Source organism: Podarcis pityusensis (genome assembly GCF_964106645.2).
Source record: "Podarcis pityusensis genome assembly, chromosome: 7".
NCBI classification, from domain to species: Eukaryota; Metazoa; Chordata; class Lepidosauria; order Squamata; family Lacertidae; genus Podarcis; species Podarcis pityusensis.
The window spans coordinates 8,711,465-8,718,768 of record NC_138031.1 but is presented as its reverse complement, the minus strand read 5'-3'; the positions used below and the strand labels follow the sequence as shown (position 1 = coordinate 8,718,768).

Sequence of the window (7,304 nt, the reverse complement as noted above, 5' to 3'; positions counted from 1 at the left end):
GCTTTCGTGAAATGTTTCCCTGTCATCTCTAGTACAGATCCCTGAATGTTAGACCTACACGGAAACCTAGAATGTGGCTGACCTTTAGCCAAGCAGAGGTCAACACTGAGAATGATGCTTGTGCTATGAAAGGTTTCCGTGACAAAGTTCCGACGACGAAACAAAGTCAAAGCTTTGTGAAATGTCAGTGTTATTGCCGAGCTGAAACGGAGGTGGGTGCCTTGAAGGAGCTGTATTCCCGTCACAAAATGAGTCACCCTTTTTTTGCCTTCCCAATTTGGCACACTCGTTGGCAAAATGACATGGAGCAGTTCTAACATGTACCCACATGACCGAATTGAGGCTTTCACGGATAGGGATGTGTGTCTGGCTCTACATCCAAGGAAAGGCCAAAAGGTAGATGTTCTTTCGCACTTCATCTTTTTAAATTCATGGGTGCACTCTCCCAGTTGTCTCAGCAAATGAGAAGAGTTCCTTCCTCCTTTATTCCATCAGTATCAACAGATAGACAAACCAGTGGCTGCAAAAAGGACTACAAAAATTAATTTGATAAGAGGTGGTGCTGTGGGTTAAACCACAGAGCCTAGGACTTGCCGATCAGAAGGTCGGTGGTTCGAATCCCTGTGACGGGGTGAGCTCCCGTTGCTCTGTCCCTGCTCCTGCCAACCTAGCAGTTCGAAAGCATGTCAAAGTGCAAGTAGATAAATAGGGACCGCTCCGGCGGGAAGGTAAATGGCGTTTCCATGCACTGCTCTGGTTCTCCAGAAGCGGCTTAGTCATGCTGGCCACATGACCTGGAAGCTGTACGCTGGCTCCCTTGGCCAATAAAGCGAGATGAGCGCCGCAACCCCAGAGTCAGTCACGACTGGACCTAATGGTCAGGGGTCCCTTTATCTTTATCTTAAGTTTTTTTGGAGGGATCGAGGGTTGTACATGCTTTGATGGGGAGACCATTCCCAAGCTTGTATCTCCCCACACCAGCATCTCACATAATGGGGAATAAGTCAGAGAAGGACTTCAGAGGATGATCTCTGTCTCTGGGTAGGCACAGGTGGGAAGAGGTGATCCTTCAGGTAATCTGGGGTGGTTCTACACAAGGACTTAATTTTTAAATAGGTTGTTGAGACATTGCAAATGGGTCATTGGTACAGCTCCCCCCCTTTAAAATCTATCAGATCCCCAACCCTCAAAAAAGTGTAAATCCAGATTAAATGGAGGGAAATACAGCTAGCATTTTGATGCTGCTGATGTCATGCTGACTCTGCCAGAAAGTAACTTGTTTGAGTAACACAATCCCACAATAGACAGCAACCTGGCAGCACACACAGGCTGGTCCTAAGCCGTCTATGTCAAAATCTGCATGCCAGAATATATTCACACGGGTTTCACAGAGTGGAGTAACCATTTTACCTATTCATCTGTATCCATCCTTAGTCTTGATTCACCCATTTCTGAAGCAGCATAATAACCAACAAAACAAAAGGCTTTGCCATTGTTTTGGTTCAGCATCACTTCCACAACAGACGAAGCTCTGGCCATTTGGATTTGTGCTAATTGTGTTTTTTCTTCTTCAGCTCAGCTCATGGCTCCCAGAGGAGGCTGGTATGAAGCATCAGCAATGCTGTATCATCAGGGTCATGTCCAAAGAGCCATGCCGGATACAGCTAAGTCAAAATGGGCTGTGTGGGATCAGATTAGGGAAAACATCAGGACCCTGGACAGATCACTGTGTCAGACACTGGCAGCAACTCAGCCAAGGACGGTTGTTGTCTCAGCAAAGTACAGAGACCTACTGAAGGTTGGCTACTCTGAACCTCCACCTGTTCTGAAGAGCTGTCTCTCCTGTATCAGAGGGTGTCCATTGGACAGAAAGTAGGGGGAGACAGACCCCTGGGTGATTCCTCCTTGCAAGTCTGAGCCAGAGAGGGGACTGAAACCAGAGAACAGGGCATTCCCAACATCCCAACATGCACAGTTCCATTACATTTTGGATCTGAGGGGTGGGTGGGGGGTTATAATCACATTCAGAGGACTGCTAAACCTCTTTGTAACTGGGATCCCTGATCTCAGGGAGGATTGTAAGTTGATTTAAGCAAATAATCCTCCTTCATGAGTTCCTGCTCAATACAGGAATGTCAGCGGTGGAAGGGACAGGGAAGGAGACATTAGATGTGAAGCAGTGTACACAGTCCCACTCCCCTACCACATTATGCCCAGACTTATTTACTTAAATGCATGACTAGGGCCATGGAAGGGGACCATTTTTAATTTTTCTTTAAAGTACTTTGGGAGACTATCATGCCGTCTCAATAAGACAGGAACTAAGCCATAGTTGACAAAGGATCTCCCAACTAATATTCATATTCCATGTGCAGTTATTGTTTTGTATGTGTGTTGGGGGGTCACTTGGCAGCAATGTATGTTGTGACAATATTTAAAGCAGTGTTAACTTTTCCTTTTGCCTGAAGCACGCCAGTGCAGTGGTAAGGTTTAAAACTTGTCCATCCTGCTGAGTAAATAATCATTTAATGCTATTTTATTCCCAGCTGCACACAATGCAAGCACTTTATGCTTCCCACCTCTGTTGTCTAAAAGCATTTCCAATCCTGCAGAACAGTAGGGGAAAGAAATAATAACTGTAATATCCAGATAGTGGATCCCAACACTGACTCGAAGCAGTTAGTAAAAGTCTGTTCCTTAGATTTACAACTTTAGAGATGGAAATAGAGAGTGGAGAAATAATTGGAATACAACTGCTTTCATTCCATGAAGTACAATGAAATCAGATTTTAGCATTCACCCAGACAGCAAAGCAACTAAGGAGAACCAGTGTGGCATAGTGGTTAGAGTGTTGGACTAGGAACTGGGAGACCAGGATTCAAATCCCCACAAAGCTCACTGGGTGACCTTAGGCTCATTGCTATCTTTTACCCTAACCTACATCAGAGGGAAGTACAGAGGATAATAATGGGGAAGAAAGGTGGGATATGGCTTAGTCAACGGCTTTGCTTCTCTTTTATATTTTATATTGTGGAGGCTAATGTTCTTGAGTTTCCCCCCTTTGTCCCTACCATTTGTTTTACCTTTTTGTAACTCATCCTAGGAACATGCTGAAGAATGGGATATTAAAAACTAAAGTCCTGTATGTGACTATGCTAGCCTCGTGCAACAAAAACAACGACGAGTCCTGTGGTATCCATAAAAGACTAACAAACAAATACACTGAAAGCTGTGTGCTGTGGAGGTGCTATTCACCATAAATGTACCTACATCAGCTGTTGAGAGTGGAGATGATTTTCACCTTCAAATCAGTATGGGGAGGAAAGGGTGAAAGCTTTCTTCCCGCACACAGAACGTTTTGATTATGGATCGAGGACCCACACACCTGCTTTTCCTGAAAAAGCATACTATTAGAAAGGAAGTTTCATGTATCTCATAGCATGGCCCTTATAATACCAAGAAACCAGGATAATATATGCATTCTTTTTTAAAACAACAACAACAACAACAACAACAACAACAACAACGTAGTCTACTTCATGCATTACGTTGCATCCTGGCCAAAGTTCATGTCATTCCTAGTTCAACTTGCTGATCAGCCTGTCATTGCAATGGCCCTTAGCAGTTGTTGTTATGTACCGTATTTTTCGCCCTATAGGACACAATTTTCCCCCTCCAAAAATGAAGGGGAAATGTGTGTGTGTCCTATGGGGTGAATGCAGGCTTGCGGATAGCAGCCTGCAGTCTGAAACCTGGGGAGCGCAGCGGAGTGCGCCCCAGGCTTCGGGCAGATATCCGCAAGCCTGGGGAGCCCTACGGGTGTTCCCGTCGGGCTCCCAAGGCTTGCGGATAGCAGCCTGTTCTGGGGGCTGGGGTCGGGGGAAGCTCGGGCTTCCCCCGCCCCAGCCCCGCGCCTGGGGGGGAAATAATTTTTCCCCCTTATTTCCCCCCAAAAAAACTAGGTGCACCCTATGGCCCGATGCGCCCTATAGGGCGAAAAATACGGTATATACAAAGGCTACATACATGATGCTTGGGGGGGGGGGACCCAGGTATGATGGCTCAAAAGGAAAGCTCTGCCTGTTCAGGTGAAAGGTCCACCTGGTGTAGCATCCAGTTTTTGCAATGGACAACCAGAAGTCACTGGGAAACCTACAAGCGGAACATGAGTGCCACTACACTATCTTCCCACACATGATTCACAGAAAGTGATATTCAGAGGCATCCTGCTCTGACAATGGAGGCAGAACATTGCCATTGAGGCTAGTCCCTACCCTAAGCCACTTACAATCTAATATAGACACAGGGAAGCAACAGAAGATGTTGGTGGTAGGATAGAGGCATGAGTAGGAAGGGAAAGATTGTGTAATTATTTTAAGTAGAGCATTACTTAGTGTTGTTCTCTGTTGATTGGCTTTCTATCAATGACAGCTGTTCACATTCAATAGTCCATTTTGCCCATGGTTCCAGGCAGTTGTTCAAAACATCAAAACTATGTCAACCCCTGTGGTCCTCTGTAATCAGATTACCATCATATGGTGCACTATAAATCACTTCAACTGCAGATTCGGATTAACTTTCCAGAATCCTGTTGCTTTATATGTGGTCATTTTATCTGTAGCTGTGAATATGCAGCTTTCCCTTGGGGACCAGAAAACCATGCACATCTCTTGCATCCTCAGGCAGAAGGCTGTGCCTGCACAATATCAAGGCCCCTGTTCCAGGAGGAATTGGTGTATCCTAGCTGGCCGGCTGACTGGCTTCCGTAGTGTATGGGCCAGGAGCCTCATAATTGACTTTCTCTGCTCCGCTGATTTAATTACTGGAAAGAACTTTTCCTTATAAAATGAGTAGTGGGTTTTTATACATTATTAGTTCTGTTACATTACGATGTCACTGTGGCACAGTTTTCATTCAATGGCCTGACTGTCTTTTCCCAAGCTTGGTGACATTCTCCCATAGCTTTTTTTGGAGCACATTTGGAAGAAGCCCCATTGTCGATCCCATGATATGTGGAGTAAATAAATCCCTAGCCATAGTATCAGATGCGGTTAGGACTACGACCTGTCTTTTACAGGCTTTATTTTGGTGCAAACTATTTACAGTGCAGAGCATCATAAGTTCATGTCTGGTTCAATCGCTAGCAAAATCCGGGAGTGGTCTGTTCTTGTACCTCTCCCAACATAAAAGTTTCATCACCCCCAGCCTTTTCCGCCCCTCCCTGGGCTTCAGACTACTGCGCATGATGGGCGAAGGCAGGGATGTGCTTCCCTCCTCTCCGGCTTGCTCAGGCGTGGTTTTAAGGCTCTTTCTAGCATCCTCTGTGTGCTGGTCCCAGGGGCTAACCGAGAGGCGAGGTCCGAGTCCAGTCTGAGGTCGATGGTGCGGTATGGAGGCTGTCCATCAAAGCTGTAGCTGGGTCCAAGGCAGGTGGGGTCAGGAACTCTGGCAGAAGAGCAGGACAGGGTGCAGGCAGGAACAGGCTAGCAACAACGTTACTCCCGCAACCTGGGACTGGGGCTGACTGGCTTTTATCTGCCCCGAGGCATAGGGCGGCCCCGGTCCACAGGTGACTCGCCTCTCCTGGCCTGGAGGCAAGCCCTCCTCCTGCAGGAACTTAGTTCCCTCCGCCTCTCTGCCCTGAGGGTTACTGGACCCAGAGGCAACCTCCTCTTCTTCTGACGGGGCTGAGAGTGGAGCACCTGCAGGCAATGGGTCCTCCACCACTTCAGGGGCCAGAGCAGACTCAGCTGGTGCCTGCACCTGAGGATCCAGCACAGATGAGGACCCTTCAGGCTCAGGCCCCAGCCCCGGCTCAGCTGGTTCTGGAGGCGGGGACTCCTGTGCAGGCTGGGATTCCTCAGGTTCAGCCTCTGAGTCCGAATCCCAGGCCATCACACTCTGGCTCTTGCACCTCTTCTCCACTGGAGGTGGGGGTCTCCTCCACGCCGGAAGAGGAAGTGCTTCGCAAGATATTCGGAGGCTCCCTGTAACACAATTCCCCCTCTATCTCTCGCCTCTGTGCCGATGGCAGTTCCCTGACACATAGGGAACATGCTAAGGAGCTTCACATGTGTTGCGGCTAGGTGCGCAAGTGATTCAGACGGCAGGCCCATTAAACCAGAATGGCATAATGGCTAGAGTGTTGGACTATGACCTGGGAGACCAGGGTTTGAAACCCCACGGCATGTAGAATGTCAGGATGGGATGCATGAAGATTTGATAATCTGCAAAAATAAAAATAAAATAAACAGCTTTTCACACTTTCCTAGAAATAGGTTATGTTAACTCACCGCAGTGTCAGCCAAACCTACTTAAAATCCAAAGATGCAAAAGCATTCACAAGATCTTGCTTTGTACAACTCTAATGGAAACTAATAAATCTTGAACAGCCTTTTAAAAAATAAAATGAAAACAAAATCTGCACATCTGAAATGCAGCTACAATAGATTTACCCATAAAACTAATCTGTTGTGAGGGTAGCAAATGACAATAAGCATCTGATGGATCTGAAATATTTAGTTTTATCTACTATTTGTGTATTAGCATATTAATCTGCCTTTCTGGATGCAAATGTTGTCTTTTTCCTTTTCTTTTTTGGTTGTACTAAATTCTCTTTTTTAAAAAAAGCAACAGCAGCAACCCCAAACTCTTTCAATTTCTGCGTAATTCATGTTTGAAATGCAACAAAAGCCTCCCAAGAACAAGGGAACTACACAAATCCTTTGCTAAATCCTCCAATCTTTCGAATAAAAACTGGGGGAGGGGGGACCACATTAATGTTTGCATAAGCCTAATAATGGGACAAGGTCCAACTGTTTATGGCTACATTTTACACTTCTGTTCTTGGCTAACATGAAGATTAAAAAAAAAAGGGATTAATTTGGAGCCCAGGGAGGCTGTGTCAGACTGAATATGTTCTCAGTGGCCAATGCATTCTTTGATCACAGAATCTGCCTGAACTGCAAGCATTACAAAGAAGATCAGAATGGCTCTTTGTAATCTTTGTTTCTTTGAAAGAGAGATATAGCAGCTGTTTCATGAGCACAGAGGCTCATGGGTTTGGAAGGAGGGGATCCAGGTTCAGCATCAGAACTGGAGGGCAAGGCTATCAATGGTTACTAGCCATGACGGCTGCCTTCTACCTCCACTGGCAGAGTCAGTATGACTCTGAATAATAATTCCTGGAGTGCACAAGTGGGGAGAGGGCTGTTGCACAAGGTCCTGGTGGAGGGTAAGGAGAACCATGGGGCAGGGTTCAGGATGCTCAGATTACTGCCACCAGACCTCCCCTTTCATTATGT

The 7,304-nt window shown here is 46.3% G+C and overlaps 1 long non-coding RNA gene across 1 annotated transcript; it reads left to right on the top strand.

Annotated features, from left to right (window-relative positions):
* The first annotated feature begins 203 nt into the window (after positions 1-203).
* On the top strand, positions 204-3,371 carry LOC308481142. The gene is made up of 3 exons (XR_013988476.1): positions 204-396; positions 1,575-1,798; positions 3,104-3,371. It is a non-coding gene; the product is annotated as an uncharacterized lncRNA (long non-coding RNA).
* The last annotated feature ends 3,933 nt before the right edge of the window (positions 3,372-7,304 follow it).